Here is a 19,059-nt window from a genome sequence, read left to right on the forward strand (position 1 = left end):
TGAGGGCATCCCTGTATAGGGAAGTTTTACATGTTTGATGTTTTACTGTGCTGTATGTTTTTGATTTATTGGAAGCCACCCAGACTGGCTGGGACAACCCAGTCAGATGGGCAGCATAAAAATATCAGTATTAGTATTGTAGTGTGAGCTCTCTGACAACCCATTCATGGGTCTATGTTGTTCAAGCATGCTCAATCAGCTTTAGTTCACAAAACCAATCTTTGCGGTGGGAGTGGTGGTGGAGGGGGTTGGCTGGGCCACTGAAAGAAGCATAATTCCTTGACAGTGTGAACAAACTGCTAAGCGTCTGACGACAGCAGTTGACATTTGTCTATTGCAAAGGCAGAGTTTCACCTCTTTCGCTGCCACACGCCCTCCAAGACTTTGCAGGGGTAGCCCCCTTCTTGCACAGTCAAGGAAGAGTGCCCAAGGCTCCCCCATGGCATCCTTAAGCACTGCTGAAGGCTCCGCTCTGCCTGCTTTTATCCACTTGCTCCGCAATCTCCTCTCCTCTGGCAAATCGAAAGCCAAGAGAGTCTAATTGTTTCTCTGGGTTAAAGACATACTACAAGCAGACAGGCAGGCAGACAGGCACAACATGTCTGATTCCAAACAAACAAACATAATATGCCTCAGCATATGTTTCTCACAGTTCAGAATGAAACGCACCAGCTCCGGGGGTGTTCATTCTTGCGCATTTCTATGCGCATCTTGCTAAAGACAAGATGTGTTTCAGAGAGAGAGAGAGGATGCTCCTTCAGATTATCTGTTCTAAAGCCTGATTTGCTTACCATACTTTTCCATGTATAAGACTAGAATGTATAAGAAATCCAGACCATGGGGAGCCCCAGGAAATTAATAAATACAATTTGGACTATAATTTGATCTTTTTTATTTTAGTTTTTTAATTTTTTAATTGAAGTATTATGATTGGATATTTAATTGGATGTTTTTTATTGGAAAATCAATAAAAATGATTTTTTTTAAAAAAAAGAGTAGATTTTTTTATTATTTAAAAATTATGTTCAGAATTGTGGCTCGTCTTATACACGGATACAATATCCCCCCATTTTCTCAATTCGGAATCCTCAAAAATAAGAGGCGTCTTATACACGGGGGCATGTTATACACAGAAAAATACAGTATGTGGTGGTTAGACCATGGGGTTGTAGCCAGTACCAGTTCTGCTCAAGGAAGCCCCACTGAAATAAATGACTATGGCTAGTTTGATAGACCCACTGAAATCATGGAACCATAGGATTATAGAACTGTTGAGATGGAAGGATGACCCTGAGGATCATCTAGTCCAGTATTTCCTAAACTTGGGTCTCCAGCTGCTTTTAGATTACAACTCCCATCATCCCTAGCTACCAAGACCAGTGGTCAGTACAGGAATAGGCAGCCGACCCATACGGTGCTCGAACCAGCAACCTTGGCGTTATCAGCACCCATCTGGCGATCACTCATAGCTGAGTAAGATTGTCTTCCATAAACACAGTTTGCTCTTAGCAAACTGAGCTATGAAATGAATGAACCTAAGTTTGCCATGGCCATTAAGTTTCAGTGGGTCTACCCTGAGTAAGGCTAAAATTGGCCACAACCCCCGTGGTCTAAGCACTGCATAAGCTTTGTGCAAGCAAATCAGGATGAATACTCAAGCTTGTTTTCGGCAGGTTCAGAGGGTAGAAACCAGATGAATGGATTCAAATTACAAGTCAGGAGATTCAGACCTAATACTGGTAAGAGCTTTCTGATGGCAAGGGCTGTTGGGCAGTGGAATGGGCTCCTTCGGAAGGTGATAAACTCTCCATCACTGGAGGTGTCTAAAGAGAATCTGGATGGCCATCTATCAGGGTTTTTTTGGCTCTGATTTCTGCATTGTGGGGGTTGAACTAGATGACCCTTGGTGCAGCTTTCACCTCTAAAATTCAATGATTCTGTGACCTGTGGTCAAATAACCAAGAAAGCTTTGAGTAAGCAAATTAGAAGGAATGCTCATTAAAGACCGGGCATAGGATTGTCTTCAACAAAGGTTTACTCAGAATAGATCCAATGAAATAAATGAACTTGTGTAGTAATGGAAGAATCTGTCCATTTTGGCCCTCTCACTATTTCTCTCCCCCCCCCCATATTAAATTCAGTTATCTTTTAAAAAAATAAAATAAATAAACATAATTTTACCAATCTAGATTTCCAAGGTAGCCTACAAAAGAGAACCATAAAACAAATATAAAACAGATCAAAAACATCAGAAACAAAAGCAGTTATCGTAGCAACAGTAAAAATACAAAAAGCAATAGATATAAAATCAGTTAAATTCAGTTATCCACATTTTGCAGCATAACCTCCCCCCAATGAAAATCTATTGGCGTTTTTGTGTGATTTTCTCCTATTAAACACATTTTTGTATGCACTTTTGATGTGTGATGCATTTTTGCGCATCATTATTTTTACCAACATGCTCACTTTTATGCACATTTCTTCTGAATTTATGCCTTGGTTGGCGAACTGCATAGCAGATTTTGAATTTTTGCTGTGTGAATTTTGCGTTATAGCTGTGTTTTGGTTTACAAATTCTTTTGAAAAGTGCGAATTTGATAGATTTGGCTTTAACTGAGTCCTGAATTGGATTTCATCCCAACCTCTGAGTAAAACTTAGATACAACTAAATCTTCATTCAGTTAGAAACTACATCCAGTCTTCAATCAGCATCCATCCTAATTTGATTGTGGGGGGGTTACTTCTTGTTAATCATTCTCTGAACCCACATTTTCCATTTCATTTCATCATCATCATCATTATTAATATACATATTACATACATAAAAAATACAGTTATACAGATAATACAAATTACTGAATACAAAAAAGTAATAATAAGAAAAAATACAAAAAAATACATATCAAAAAAGAAAGGGGGGGAGAATTAGAAAAAAATTAAAAGTCCAAAGAAAAACAGAAAAAATTGACTTCCTTTGACCACTATACAGTTTATATGATCTCATATCTATAGTTGTCTGTAATCATTTTGCACTTAATGGAGAGACAATTTGTTTACCTGTGGAGTTTCTAGTCTAAACTAAGCCATTTATAATTTTGGGGATCGAGTTTCTTCATATAATTTATAAGGACTATATGAAGAAACTCGGTTCCCAAAATTATAATTGGCTTAGGTAAAGGTAAAGGTACCCCTGCCCGTACGGGCCAGTCTTGACAGACTCTGGGGTTGTGCGCCCATCTCACTCAAGAGGCCGGGGGCCAGCGCTGTCCGGAGACACTTCCGGGTCACGTGGCCAGCGTGACATCGCTGCTCTGGCGAGCCAGAGCCGCACACGGAAACGCCGTTTACCTTCCCGCTAGAAAGCGGTCCCTATTTATCTAACTTAGTTTATAATAATTGGCTTAGTTTAATTGGCTTAGTTTAGACTAAAAAGTCCCTACCACTCCCCCCCAGCCCACTTTTTAAAACGAACTATTCCCAGACCACACCCCTCACCTGCCCTGCTCTGCAATGACCCCTGAACATTTTTTGCTTATCTGGAATGTGTCCTTGAACCCTGATAGACTCTCGCTTGGCTGGAAAGGTGACATTTGTTTTCATTGCCCCGCCCACCTTTGCCTCTCATCCTGTCCATCGTTGGCATGTGGCTCTCGAGAGGTTTCCCAGAAGGGAATCCGGCCCTCAGGCTGAAAGGAGTTCCCCACTCCTGGGCTGGAGCATTCCGACCTGGTCTAAGGCAATATCCTATATATTCAGCTTGTACCGTATCTCCATCCTACAGGATTTCACGGGCCATTTCTCCCATTCCCTCCCGCGGAGCCACCTTAGCAACCTCAAGGAGCGAACAGAATCACCTCTTCACGCAGAGGCCATCAATAATTACTGCACTGACGTCTTTAAGCACCTGCATTCACCCCCCCCCCTTGTGAACGGTGCAAACTTGCCTGGAGCTTGGATCCAGTTCTGAGTGAGTGCACACAGCAAATCTTTTCAGCCAGAGGGAACTGTCTTAAGGAATTCCTCCTGCCTCACCCCGCTCCTTGCATTCGATTGCCCAGAGGAAACTTACACAGAGACATGCACACATACACACCGAGAGAGAGAAAAAGGAAGGGGGTGGCGGAACGGTGTTTGGTGACAGATCTCAACTTAGCAGTGACCGGCAGCTGCTGTTAAGAATGTATGGAAACGAGGAATCTGCCTGACGAGTCAGACCATTCCAACATTCACTGTCCTGCATGAAGATGTTGGGAATTAAACAACCTCCCACGGGAGGTTGTGGACTCTGTTTCTTTGGAGATTTTTAAGAAGAGGTTTTTGGGCCATCTGTCATGGATGCTGTAGCTGAGATTCCTGCATTACAGGGCGTTGGACTAGATGGCCCTTGGAGTCCCTTCCAACCCTACAAGTCTACAAATCCATTGGTCCATCCAACTCAGGCAAGGAAAATCCCCAGCCCCCAATGGAGACACCAGGGATTGTACCAGTGACCTTCTGCATTCAAAGCAGATGCTCTACCACTGAGTTACTCCAGGTAGGGCTGGGAATGCCCAAAGCACTGGAGTAGGTCAGCATATTTTGTGTGCTAGGTGCATGTTTTGGGGTGCACACTTCCCTCTAATTATATGCAATTTGGTGCACCTTATCTGGCTGGGAAAATGCACTGCAAAAATCAGAGGACCGTGGATTTCAAAGAATAGATGCATTTCGGTTCTTGCATTGTTTCTTTTCTTTTTCTTTGAAATAATTTTTATTTATTTTCTATTCTCAAAACAAATATCCAATATCATTGCTAAACATACACTTTCCAATTTTCCCCCTCCCTGTTGACTTCCCTCAACTACCATTTCTGGTTTATTACATCAGATGATACATTCTGCTGTTTACAATATTATGCTATCATGTTGTTGTACTTCTTGTTCTCTGTAAATAAAATGGTAAATGTTTATTCAAATCCTGCCAGCGAGACCACTGCTTTCTGTTGTTTCTGCAAATATATTGCAAAGGGTTCCCATTCTTTTTTCAAAGTTGCTATTGTCCTTTTCATGCAGTTTGTCCATTAACTTTGCTAACTCTGCATAGTTCATCCACTTTTCTTGCCATTGTGCTTTCAATGGACTTCTCCGGTCTTCCAGTTTTGAGCTATTAAGATTCTTGTTCTCGCATTGTTTCGGGAAGTCCCAGCTGGGTTGGTTCACCTTAAATTGTGAACCAGATCCTCCATCCTGAGCCCTGGATCACTAAACACTCCACTCACCCTGTTGGTTCTCAGAGAAATGCACAGTTACCTTTTTATATCCAGTCTTTATATCCATCATGCATCCCCAAGTGGCCTATATTCGTGTCCCGTCCACTCTCTGCCCCTGGCTTTGGCAAGGTTGCTGTGATGTTTCCCTCCAGACCATGGAAGTAGGAGTGCTGGACCTTGGAATCTTCACATGTCCAGGTAAGGCTGGCAATGTTTCATGTGGGATGGAGGCCTCTCTCTTCTGCGGGTCATCAGTTTGTCACTTCTGCCCTCTTGCCTCACTTCAGATGGACGGTGACTGAATGCAGCCTGACAGGTGAGCTGCTCATCCATTCAGCCTGATGTATGGCATGCCAGCTCTCCATCCCTAAGCTCACCTGCAGAGCAGCAGGGCTGTGGATGGGGAGGATTTCACAAAGCTGAATCAGGAGGGAGAGGTGGCCAGGCCAAAAGGTGAGGGGCAACATGTCAGATCCTGCAGTGGTCCAGGAAGAAAGGAAGGAAGAAAAGTCCACATCAAAGCTGCCGCCGCCTCCCTCACCTCCAGCATCTTTTCTGAAAATCCAGGTGTTTCAGACCCACCTCCTCTGACATGCCAGGCTTAGCACTTCCAGAACCTGTTGGGTGGAATTAGAATTATTCTCATTGAAGTTTCTCTGCTTAAAACCACCGGTCATCATCACCACCATCATGAAAGCAGAGCACATCCTTCTTTTAAGTCCCTCGCTCCCTGAACATACATAAACAGCATGAAGATCTCCAAAATGAAAAGATCTCCAGAAGGAGATACAACCCCCGGGCTGTGGAAATTTATGCCTGGGTTTGTGTATTTGTGTGTGTGTGTGTGTGTGTTTGCTGATGTTGCATTTTCAAAAGCCGTTTTATACGTTTTGTTTCATCTTGATCTGCTAAAGGAAAACAGATCTCATCAAAATAATTCCTGTCAGCAATCCTTTCCAGACTTTTAGCCAAAAACCTATTCCTGGGGGAGGTGGGGGAGGGAACAGAATGGGCAACACAGTCTCTCTCTCTCTCTCTCTCTCTCTCTCTCTCTCTCTCTCTCTCTCTCTCACACACACACACACACACACACACACACACACACACACACATCTATCTATCTATCTATCTATCTATCTATCTATCTATCTATCTATCTATATCATCTATCTATCTATCTCCATTGATCTATGGTATAACTCCACCTGCTGCCATTACCTTATCTAAATATCTCCTGGGCAATCCTTGGAAGATGAGATTCCCCTACCCTTTAATATTGAAAAACCCACCTCTTCTTTATGAGATTCCCAAGGATGCTTTCTCCATTTGTGATGAGGGATGAGGGAAGAAATTCAATCCAGTTCACACATAATGGAGCATCTACCCAAATCACACTTTCGGAAGCAGTATGTGAACTGAATTGTAGTTGTCCTTCAAGATTCAGACCTCTCCCAATTTTCCAATGATGTTGTCCAGGCAAGTAACCCATGCAAAAATGCATTAGCTAGCTAAAATGCATACATTATTGGGAATGGCATATGGAAATTCATTAGATAAATGAAAACTGCTTTGCATAAATACATCTAAAATAATTTGTATATTAGGAGAACTTAGCACTAAAATGACATTTTTTTTTAAAAAAGAAGAATTTGCTAATTGATGTTAAAATGTGAAGGCTGAGAAAAATGAGAAACTGAGTGCTTTTGCCACACCAACTCTTTAGCGCTAAATCAGAGCAAACACCAATCCAGAGAAAACCCAATTGATGTTTGCTCCAATTCAGCAGTAAGCAGCAGGTCTTCCCAGGCCAGGGAGATGCAGCAGGGCAAGCGGAAGTATGGCTGTGTCTTTAGAGGCAGGATGCCTCTGAATACAGGCTTCTGGGAATCACAGGTGGGGAGAGTTGCTGTTTCACTCAGCTGCTGTTTGCTGGCTCCTCTTGAGCATCTGCTTGGTCCCTGTGAGAACCAGATGCTGGACTAGATGGGCCACTGGCCTGATCCTGCACGACACTTCATCTGTGCCAAAATTGAGTTGTTATTTTTTTGCCTAACAATGGAGTAGTGAATTAGAACCTGGCCTACCAAACAGCCAAATTGGGAGAGAATGTGGCCAAGACATGATAGATGAGCATCCCAAAGGTGAGGCATGCTAGATGTCATGCCCAACTTTCCAAGATCTCTGGCCAAAAAGCGCTCCATGGTCTGTTAAGAGCTGAGATCTTGTAAACTGGAGAGACCAGGAACTGAGCCATGGAGCCATGAGCCACACTAGGGTCCTCTCAAGTTCTGACAGCTGTGCTCCGTTCTCACTCAGGAGTGCGGAGCTCGTGGTCTTCCAGGTGCTGTTGAGCCACAGCTCCAACAACTCCTGGTCCCAGCAGGGCTCTTCTTATGATCTACCTTGGGCTGCAATGGGCTGCCAGCTTCCAATGTGCCTTTCACTTATTCCCCTCCTTCCCCTCCAACTCTCTGCTCTCTCAGCCTGTTAAAACAACCACTTCCCTCCATGACTCGACCTCCTCCCAGCCTGGCTTTCATTACCGCAATGTTTGCTTATCTAATGCCACGACTGAACAGAGACACAGGAACTCACACACTTGCAGAATCGCCTTGAAATTACTCGATTGCTTCCTGGCAAGCAATCCAGGACATCCTCTGCAAGCTACAGAGTCACCACGAAGGTGTGTTCCCCAGCCCAGCCTTGCTGAGCAGGGGGTGGAATGAACATCCTTAGGATAAGAACACCAGAAGAGCATGGCTAAAGGATCAGACCATTTTGTCCAGAATCTCATTGTCTCAGTGGCCAAGCAGATGCTCATGGGGAGCCTGTAAGCAGCACCTGAGGCCAACAGTCCACTTGTAAATCCTTCTGCATGTAGTGCCATTTCACTGAACCATGGCCATTATCCCCCTTCATGGAGAATCAGGCTATCAGTGGCTACTTGCCACTCTTTCCCTCAGGGATATATTGCCTCTGACATTGGAGGGAAAGCGTGGCAAGTAGCCACAGGTAGCCTGATTCTCCATGAAGGAGGATAATGGTCATGGCTCAGTGAAATGGCACTTCATGTAGAAGGTCCATTAATTATCATCCACTAATTTGTCTAAGGTCCATATAGTTAAAGCTATGGTTTTCAAAGTAGTGGTGTATGGAAGTGAGAGCTGGACCATAAAGAAGGCTGATCGCCGAAGAATTGATGCTTTTGAATTATGGTGCTGGAGGAGACTCTTGAGAGTCCCATGGACTGCAAGAAGATCAAACCTATCCATTCTGAAGGGAATCAGCCCTGTGTGCTCACTGGAAGGATAGATCCTGAAGCTGAGGCTCCAGTACCTCATGAGAAGAGAAGACTCCCTGGAAAAGACCCTGATGTTGGGAAAGATGGAGGGCACAAGGAGAAGGATGAGATGGTTGGACAGGGTTCTTGAAGCTACCAGCATGAGTTTGACCAAACTGCGGAAGGCAGTGAAAGACAGGAGTGCCTGGAGTGCTCTGGTCCATGGGGTCACAAAGAGTCGGACACGACTAAACAACAATAGCAAATTTGTCTAATCCCTCTCACAGAGCTACACTTCTCAAAGTGGCTTCACCCCTCTTCCAAGGGAACACTATCTAAGGGAGGCTGGAGTCGTAGTCCAAAACAGCCCCCGGAGGGTCACAGGATAACTACCCAAGCAACAGCCAAGTCAAGATCCTTGGCAATATTTCAAAAACTCGTGTTGAAGCCTTCTGAATTTGTAGCTGCTTTCCTGATTTGTTTGTTTGTGAGCTGGGGGTGAGGTGTGTGCGTGTGTGTAAACATTTCACTAGTTTTCTTTGAAGGAGTGTAAATGCTGTGGAGGTGTTTCTGGGCGCACTTGTTGTTTCTGTAGCTCACCAGAACATTAAACTGGTTGTTCGCTACCTTCAGTGCTTTTCTTCTAGAAAAAAATAAAGGTGCCAGTACTCACCATGAAGTTGCTACAGTAAATGAAACACATTTTTGCCAAATCATCTTTTTTTATTTTCCCAATTTTATCAAATCCTGCCACTAATAAAAACAAATTTAATACAAATTTTCCAAAAAAATATATGGCTTCCTGCCCTCTCTTTTCGATATGCCCATAATTCCATCTTGTTGCTGCATGGTTTTCCCAATTATTTCTAATTCACATTCTGCTCCCTATAGGGAATATAATTAACCTTATATTGCAGTTGTTTTCCGTTATTAAATGCCACCTTTTTAACCAGGGTTTTTCTTCTAGGCAGTGTTTCTCAACCTGTGGGTCCCCAAATATTGTTGGACTACAACTCCCATCATCCCCGAGCTCTGGCCTTGCTAGCTAGGGGTGATGGGAGTTGTAGTTCAACAACATCTGGGGACCCAAGGTTGAGAAAGCCTGTTCGGGGGGGAGGTGCCGGTACTGCATACACTTGAGTACCCCCAGAAAAAAAGCACTAGCTAACTTGATCTCGAGTTGTGGGGTGCATGTTTGGGGCAGCACCTCAGCTGTCCTCTACGACCAACCCAGTCTGGCAGTGTCCGCCACTTGGGTTTTGAGAAATAATAAAATAAAATAAAATAAAATAAAACAAAACAAAACGGTGGTACCTCGGGTTAAGTACTTAATTCATTCCGGAAGTCCGTTCTTAACCTGAAACTGCTCTTAACCTGAAGCACCACTTTAGCTAATGGGGCCTCCCGCTGCCGCTGCTGCGTGATTTCGGTTCTCATCCTGAAGCAAAGTTCTTAACCCGAGGTACTATTTCTGGGTTAGCGGAGTCTGTAACCTGAAACGCCTGTAACCTGAAGTGTATGTAACCCGAGGTACCACTGTAAAATAAAAAATAAAATAAAATAAAATAAAATAAAATAAAATAAAATAAAATAAATAAAATAAAATAGTTTCTGCATCTGTTGGAAGGAGCATTTCTATGCATGAGAGATTTACTGGGTTCCTGGCCATCTTTGTGAGCAAAAGGTGCAAAGAGACCCCCACCATACCCTGAGCAGAGAACAGTGAAAAGCAATTTACACTCCAGGACCTATCTCTTCCCCCTCCCCCTGCTTCCCTCAAAGGAACTGGGACTATTATGCCCCCCCACCCCTCCTCCCCCCCCCACCTTCCCCATCCCCTGGGAGAACTGTATTTATTATTTACCCCTGGGATCAGCAGGGTGACGTGGGGTGCCCATTCTTCTCCTTCCAGCCCGCTTCAGTTCTTTGAATGCCCTGGGCTTGTTTTTTTGTTTCCCGTGGGCTGGGGCAGCGAGCTCCATTGCGCCGCTTCCCCCTCGCCCGGGACTCTCTCCCTCTCCCAGCAGATGGGCCGCAACAAGAATACGCATACAGTCAGACCCCTAAGAGGATTTGCTTCAGGCCCCTTTTGAGCGCAAACGGGGCCTTTTGTGAGGCTCTCGGCGGCCGTGGGATGCCGCCGGAGCCGCGGGCTTTTCACTCTCCCGTCTTCCACTCCGAGAAGAAAAGAACGCTCCTATAAAGGCCGTGTTTGTTCAGCTTGTTTAAGGGGAGCTGTATGGCCGGGCTGAGGGACCAGGCTTGACAGGATCGCCCCCTTTTGAGAAAGGAGATGGAGAGGGCCCTCCCGGGAGAGAGGGGGAGAGAGAGAGAGTCTGTGGCTGAGCCGAGCAGCTTAGCTAGCTTGTGGGAAATAAGAAAAGGGTTTCAGTTGCCATTACAATGCTCACTGATCCCTGAATCCCAGATACTGTCCCGGCATGCTAACCTCGCAGTGTGGGCTGGGGGCTCGAGATCTCCTGGGAGAGGGGAGAAGGGGCCGCAGTAAGCAGAGGTTGCCAAGTGTGTAAGGCCAGGTAAACATTGACACTTTGGCTTACTTCTGAGTAAACACACACACTTGTGAGCTCTGGCCCTTAAGGGGTGATGTGCTGGGAGCCCAGCGCAATGGTAGACGAGAAGTTCAATTCAGTTGGAGTAGCAAAAAATTTCCCAACCTCCCGCACTCCTCCGAAATGCAGCCATCCTTCAGTGTTGGCCATTATCTGAATTTTGCAATTCAGGTCTCAGGCCAGAGGAACACATACGGAAATGTGCAAGGGTGAAGAAGGTTGCACGTGCTCATAAAAATGGCATGCAAAAATGAATTCTATGGGGAGGGTGGGATGATTTTTCAAGAAAAGGTATTAGAAGAAATGGCGTACAAATGTACATGTTGCGAGAAGTTTGCACAAAACCGCTTGTGAATCTCCAGATGGACTTTTTAAAAATAGAATGTACAAACTGATGTGGGAACATGGAGAACTGAACTTTTAATTGGAAAAACAAGAAACTATGAGAGACCAAAAATTGCCTCTCTGTAGCCCAGAATTGAAGGGAAGCACATTTGGGCCTTGCTCTTACCAATACTGGAACTCATCCATTGAAGATGGATGCTGGGAGATTCGAGACAGACGAAAGGAAGTGGTTTTCCACACAGTGGAATACTCTCCCACAGGAGACAATGATGACCACCAACTTGCTTGTCTTCAGAAGTGGATTTGACAAATTCAATGAAGATTAGGCTATCAGCAGCTACTTACTATTATAGCCACATTCTCCCTCTGCTGTTAAAGGCAGGATGCATCTGTCTGAATACTGAATCCCAGTTTGGGCGAACATGTTACACTCAGGTGCTGCTTCTAGTCAACCACTGTGAGAACAGGATGCTCGACTTGATGGTTCTCCTTTACAATATCTTGTAGACAGGCTTTCATTATGTTCTTACAGGTGTGCCAACTTGAAAAAACATATTGTGGGGGCCCAGGTAAGCTCTGCCCCACATAATTGATCACATGACACAGTGTGCAAGCACCATTTGAATGTGTGTGCCCATCAACTTTATTTGGGTGGGGCTCAGCCCCTCAAATATGTTATTGTGGGGGTCTGAGTCCGCACGGCCCCTACAAGTTGGCTCCTATGTGTTCTTATCAATGAGGAGAGCAATGGTCAGTGAGATGATATACTAACTTCCTCCTAGTGAGAACACCATGGGAAGGAGGAGATCATCCATCGGCTAAAGCAGGGGTAGCCCTCTACATTTCGCTGAACTTCGACTCCCATCATAACTGAGCATTGGCCGCAATGGACAGGGCTGTTGATAGTTGGAGCTCAAAATTAAGGTTACCAGATTTTTTTCAATGAATCTGGGGACACTTTTCAACATCAATGGCTTTTGTATGGGGACTGATTGGTAAATCCGGGGACTCTCCCCAGGAAACAGGGACGTCTGGTAACCTTACTCAAAATCCCAAGGAAGCAGAAAAGACTATTTATGCATGTGACTACGGCTGCACGGATGTTATTGGCCCAGAGATGGAAAAAAGATAAAGTCCCACCAGATGTAAAAGATTTGGATGATCATGAAAGATGCAGGAGGAAATGATTATAATAATAATAATAATATAATAATAATTTATTATTTATACCCCGCCCATCTGGCTGGGCCTCCCCAGCCACTCTGGGCTGCTTCCATAAAAACCAAAAATACAGTAAAATATCACACGTTAAAAACTTCCCTGAACAGGGCTGCCTTAAGATGTCTTCTGAATGTCAGGTAGTTGTTTATCGCTTTGACATCTGCTGGAAGGGCATTCCACAGGGCGGGCGCCACTACCGAGAAGGCCCTCTGCCTGGTTCCCTGTAGCTTTGCTTCTCGCAATGAGGGAACCGCCAGAAGGCCCTCGGCGCTGGACCTCAGCGTCCGGGCAGAATGATGGAGGTGGAGACGCTCCTTCAGGTATACTGGACCGAGGCCGTCCAGTATTAACAATAGGATTCACAAAGGGGAGGAGGGAAGTCCAGGAGATTCCTTGGAATTTTGTTTTTATGTTGTATGTTCGATATGTGACTGTAAACTTTTAATCTGAAAAACCAAATAAATAAATTTATATATATTATAAAAAAATAGTTGGAGCTCAACTGGAAGGCACCACACTGGTGGTGGCCTTGGGCTACAAAAGGAACAGTTGCAACATAGGATCAAAGGAAACTACATTATACTGAGTCAGACCGCAGGACAATCTAGCTCAGTATTATCAATGCTAAGCAGCAGAAACTCTGCAGCTTTTGAGGCAGGGTACATTTTCAGTCCTATGCCAGTTTGGTGTAGTGGTTAAGAGCGGTAGTCTCGTAATCTGGGGAACCGGGTTCGCGTCTCCGCTCCTCCACATGCAGCTGCTGGGTGACCTTGGGCCAGTCACACTTCTCTGAAGTCTCTCAGCCCCATTCACCTCACAGAGTGTTTGTTGTGGGGGAGGAAGGGAAAGGAGAATGTTAGCCGCTTTAAGACTCCTTCGGGTAGTGATAAAGTGGGATATCAAATACAAATTCTTCTCTTCTTCTTCCTAACTGGAGATGCCAGGATTGAACCTGGAACCCTCTCCATGCAAAGCAGATGCTCTACCATTCCTCCACTGGCGTTTCTGCAGGGAGTTTGCTCCTTCCTTCCTTCCTTCCTTCCTTCCTTCCTTCCTTCTCCAAGTATCAGATACCTGGAACTTCAGAGGTGAAGGGGGATGACGCTCAGATCCCCAATCAGTCAGAGGGACAATGTGGGTGTGAACAATCATCAGCATCTTGCAGATTTCTCCTAACATGCATACAGTATAGTTGTATGCAGTTTTGCCTAATGAGCACATTTTTGCAAAGCACTTCCCTGCACCCCCCAAATGCAATTTTCACAAATATATGTGTTTTTATGCACACTTCTCCCCAGTACATGCATCACTTGGCTGCAGAAAGGCACTGAAAAATGCAGAGAAGTGTGAAATTCAAAGGATGGCTGTTTTTCATTTTGTGTATTGTTTTGAAAAGCGTGAATTAGCTGTCAGGTTTGCCTTCAAGCATGAATCAAATTCCTGCCCCATCCCTAGTGACCAGCAAGAGGAAGTGGTAGCTCTGCTACAGATTCAGGAAGTTTCTTCATTAACAATATGTAGGTGCCAGATAAAAACTTTTATATTTACTAAGGTTTTTAAGCAATGGTTCTGCTGCTTATTATTCAGGGATCAGTCAATTCATTTTCTTCTTGACTGTTTCCTCCTGTTAGTTGTTTTGAAATTGAATAATTGATATTCAGGGCTTTTAAAAAGAAACAAACAAACAATATTTTTTTTAGTGTTGTGGTTATACATCACTCTAGGTCAGTGGAGCTGGTAAATTGCTTCCATAAATGGAAATGAATGTCTCTGTCTAGAAAAAAAAAAAAAAACCTCCATCAGCATTTCTGGGGGCCTTCTATCATATCATTGGAAGGTACATCAAAAATAATCTAACCTGACCTCCTTTAAATACAGAAAATCTGCTGCTACAGTATCCCTGATAAAGCTTCTAATTCTATTCACAATGTACACAGGTACAAGCTGCCTCTAAACATGTGCAAGTGATTGTGCGAATGTGTGCACACTTACTTGTTTGCATGGCTCAGCTCCTTTGTAAGCATGCACACAGACTGTACACTCCTTGACTGCTACATTACGAATAACTGTACGAGTGTACAGCTCAAGTATTTGTTTGTGTACACAACCACACAGGTTGTGCACTTCTTGAATGCAACATGTGAGCACCCCTCTTAAAAGCCTCAAAATACTTTCTAGGACAATCTGTCCCCATTATTCTTCCAGCAGGAAGTTCTAATGTTTGGCTGCTTTATAAGTGGGATTTTTAAAACTATTTCAGTGTTTGATTTTTCATTTGTAATGGGGATATATATATATATATATATATATATATATATATATATATATATATATATATATCACAGACTATGTTGCTTTTCTGTTAATTGCGCTTCTTCACAAGTGAATCTTTACTGTATTTTCGTTTGTAATGGGTTATTTATATTCTGTAACGTTACGTTTGATGTTTTAAGGATAGGGGGTTTACAACTTTCTTTCATTTTAACGTGAAGCAGTGTTAGAAACAATTTAAATCAGGCATGGGTAACTGGATCTGGCTGGCTGGCTGCCTCCTTCCTTTCCCCACCCTTCAGGGCCAGCTTTGACAGGTGAGAGTGGTCAGTCAGCTGATAACTTGGAGGGGGCTGGCTTTCAAAGTTGGTTTGCAAGCAGTTTCAAAACAAGCCACTTGCAAACAGGCTTCAAAGCAAAGGCAGCCACTCCTTCACCTGCCTCACACCTGATGTCAGTGAGGCAGGTGGGTGGGGTTCGGTGAAAGTAGCCGAGCAGGCCACATGAAGACCCCTGCTGGGCTGAATTACTTTTGTGGGCTAGGGGGGGTCCTGCTTTCGGACTTCCTACAAGGCATTGGGTTGGCTGCTGTGAATCCATCGATCCGGATCCTACCCTCTGAAGCAGTAGAAAACAAGCTTGCTCCATCGTGTGTCTCTAAGAACCTGACATGGTCCAGTCTATGTGCAATCGAAGTCCCGGCTGAGGACGTCAGGACCGGAGGCAAGATGGCGGGTTGGGAGCAGGAACAAGAGTCCAGGAGCCAGGGGTCCGAGGGTCAGGAAGCAGGGAGTCACAAAGTCAAGGATCCAAGGGTCAAGAAGCAAGGAGTCAAGAAGCCAAGGTCCGAGGATCAGGAAGCAAGAAGCCAAATACAGCAAGGCAGAAAATGAGTTGCTGTGGCAAAGAGTCGAAGGGAAATGCTGACCTTATATCCCTTCCCGGCTCTTGTCACCATGTGCAGTGAGTTACCAAGCAGCCTCACCTGTGTGGCAGCGCCTTGCCTCTCCAGAACAAACTTAGGAAGGCCCAGTCCTGCGAAGCCCCACTGGTCATAGGGCTTGGCTCCTGCACGCACTCCTGACAGAACCCTCATAGTTTAAGGGTGCTGGGAAGAGCGACTGGTTGTTAAATGGAACTAGGAAATGTAGTCATGTCTCCTAACAGCTCTCAGCACCCTACATGGGATTGCCTTGATTGTTTAAAGCACTACAACACTGCTTCATAGTGCGGATGGAGCCTAAGCAGCTGTGGTCTTGTCGGTGAAGCATCAAGGCCCGGATTTCAACAGCATCGCAAGATTCGAACCTCACTCCCCACCTGTTCCCACTCTCACTGTTGGCAAACCCATCCCCATCGCTGCAGCCGGTCCGGCCGAGGGGAGGGCACATTTGGGGGGCCACACGGATCCTGCCCCGTCCAGCCCCTCCTGCAAGGACAAAGGAGGCCATTTGTACAGAGAGGGAAAGCCAGAGTGGTGATGTGAAGGCCTCAAAGGAAACAGAGCGGAAGGAGTTGGGGCTGACAGCAAGGCATGCTGGGTAGGGATGCCTGGAGCTGAACGCAGGCCAGGCACGCTGCTCTCTGGCCGTCCCCATGGTAACCTCGGCCTAGGGAGAGCAGCCACCCTTTATCCCTCCTTGGCAGCCGTGGCAGATTCTAGGTCACAGATGGCCTCTGCCGGTGCAATGGGCTTCAGAGGCTCCCAGTTGGCGGTCAAAGCTCTGGCCAGTTAGTGATGCAACTGGGCAGCATCAGGCGGTTTGTGTGTCTGTTGAAGGACAACCTGATGCTGAAGTTCTCCTGGTGGTCCTTCCCTTGTTCCTTCACACACAGAGAAGCAAAAGTTCGGTGGCCTGGCAGGGCAGGCTTATCCATGCAAGCGATGGAGTAGTCGTGAAGGATGTCTGGCGTTCCTCCCCTCCCCTTCTCCAAATACCCCCACTGGAAGCTGATTTTGGCCAGGACCGGCTTTCCTTTTCGAAGATGTTGCTTTCAATTTGGCAGGATTGACCTCGGGGCAGGAGGTGACAGGCAGCAGCACGTCAGCGGCGGTGGCCGGCGAGGGCTGGCGAACCGCCTCAGGGACAGGACAAATATTTTATGAGTAATTTAATATCTGGAACACACAGGCGTGCTCATTCCCAGAGAGACAACGCTCCTTAAGACCCACAAAGCCTGCTTTTCATAAGGAAGCGGCTTGGCGGGCGAGTATGTGTATGTGTGTGTGTGTGCAAGGGAGTGTGTCGTCCCTGGATTAACCCCTCCATGTCCGTCTTCGCAATCGGCATGCACAGGAAAATGGGAGATGATTGTGGCTTTGGCCCCTCTCTCTGCAACCTCCCAGCCTGTTGTCTCGTCCTGGAACCAAGGGATGAGACTGGGCCGAAATACACCCCCCCTGAACCCCATTGCAAGAGAGCCTCTTTCATTCAGCCCTTTTGAAAGGAAGGCTCCCCCAGGAACAAACAGCCTTACATCCCCAGAAGTGAAATTTGGAAAGACTCTCCCAGTGAGTGGTTGAAAAACCTGTCAATTTCTGTTTCTCTGCTTCTGTTTTTTCCCCAATCTCAGCTTACATTTTCCACATTTCTGCAACACTTTGTATTTCTTTCTTAAAAAATCTTTATGAATCTTAGTGTGTAGTTTCAAGATACATATTTTAGCACAATTTTACACTTCCACTAATATACAGTGGTACCTCGGGTTAAGAACTTAATTCGTTCTGGAGGTCTGATCTTAACCTGAAATTGTTCTTAACCTGAAGAACCACTTTAACTAATGGGGCCTCCCACTGCTGCCGTGCCGCTAGAACACGATTTCTGTTCTCATCCTGAAACAAACTTCTTAACCCAAGGTACTATTTCTGGGTTAGTGGAGTCTGTAACCTGAAGCGTCTGTAACCCGAGATACCACTGTGAAATATACTCAGATGGAAGTCCGTGAGCTCTGTCGAGTTGCCTTGGTGCATTGGGCCCCGGGACCTGGGGCTCTTGGATTGGTCATCTGATGTCTGGCGTCGGGTGGGCCGAGCCCGACACACCCGGGCGATGTGTCCCGATTTTCTGCACTGCCTGCACTCTGCGTTGCGGAAACGGCAGGTTCTCCTCTCGTGACTTTCTCCACAGCTTGCGCAGTTCCCTCCTTCTCGTCGAGGCAGCTGTGGTATGTGGGCTGCTTGAGTGCGCTGCTGTACTCGGTGCACCTCCTCCCTGTCGGATCCTGAGTCGTCGGTGAGGTCTTCGTGGTGGACCCTCGGTTGGGACAGCTGGCTCGGCCGTGCCTCTTGCGTCAACCTCTTGGCAGCTTCCATTGCCAGGGCCTCCTCCAGAGCGACCTGGAACGTTAGGTCCTTCTTAGCGTAGAGGCGTCGTTGCAGCTTCTCATCCTTCAGGCCACCGACGAGGCGGTCACGAAGCATGTTCTCCAGCTCTGAGAAGTTGCAGAACCGGGCGGCTTGGCGGAGAGAGGTCACAAACCCAGTTATGGTTTCCCCAGGGGCTTGCCGCTTTGCGTAGAAGGCATTTCGACGAGCCACCACTGAGGGCTGTGGCGAAAAGTGCCCCTTCAGCTGTTCCATTATTGTTTTGTATGGAACAGTAGCGACGTCTTCAGGCGCAAGGAGAGCCCGGGCGATTTCAAACGTCTCCTCTCCGCAGACGCTGAAGAATATCGCCCTCTTCTTGGCGTCTTCTTCGTCAGTGACCCCTTTGGCTTCTAGGAGGAAGGTGAAACGGGAGGCGTACGCTTCCCAGTCTCCAGATGCTGGGTTGAATGGCGAGAAGCTGTTGTCGGTTGCCATTCTGAGTTCCTTGTGTCCCGGAGCTGAAGCCTGGATACATGGTGCGAGGCAGCGGTGCGGCAGGTGGCGGTGCTGCAGTGCTGTGTGTGGCAGTCAGCTCAGCGGGATCCCACCTTCGTCGCCAGTGAAATATACTCAGAGTCGCAAAGTGATTTCATGCTCTTTATTCAGCTCATAGTGGTGAGGAGGAATGAATGAATGTCCCCTCAAAGTATCTGCTTTATATACATTATTTACACAATGGGCTGCACATGATTGGCTAATTCCGGAATTCTACTGTAAGCCAATCAGGTTGTGGATTCACTTCTATCTGGAGCAT

This window comes from Podarcis raffonei, chromosome 8, assembly GCF_027172205.1.
Source record: "Podarcis raffonei isolate rPodRaf1 chromosome 8, rPodRaf1.pri, whole genome shotgun sequence".
Classification (NCBI taxonomy): Eukaryota; Metazoa; Chordata; class Lepidosauria; order Squamata; family Lacertidae; genus Podarcis; species Podarcis raffonei.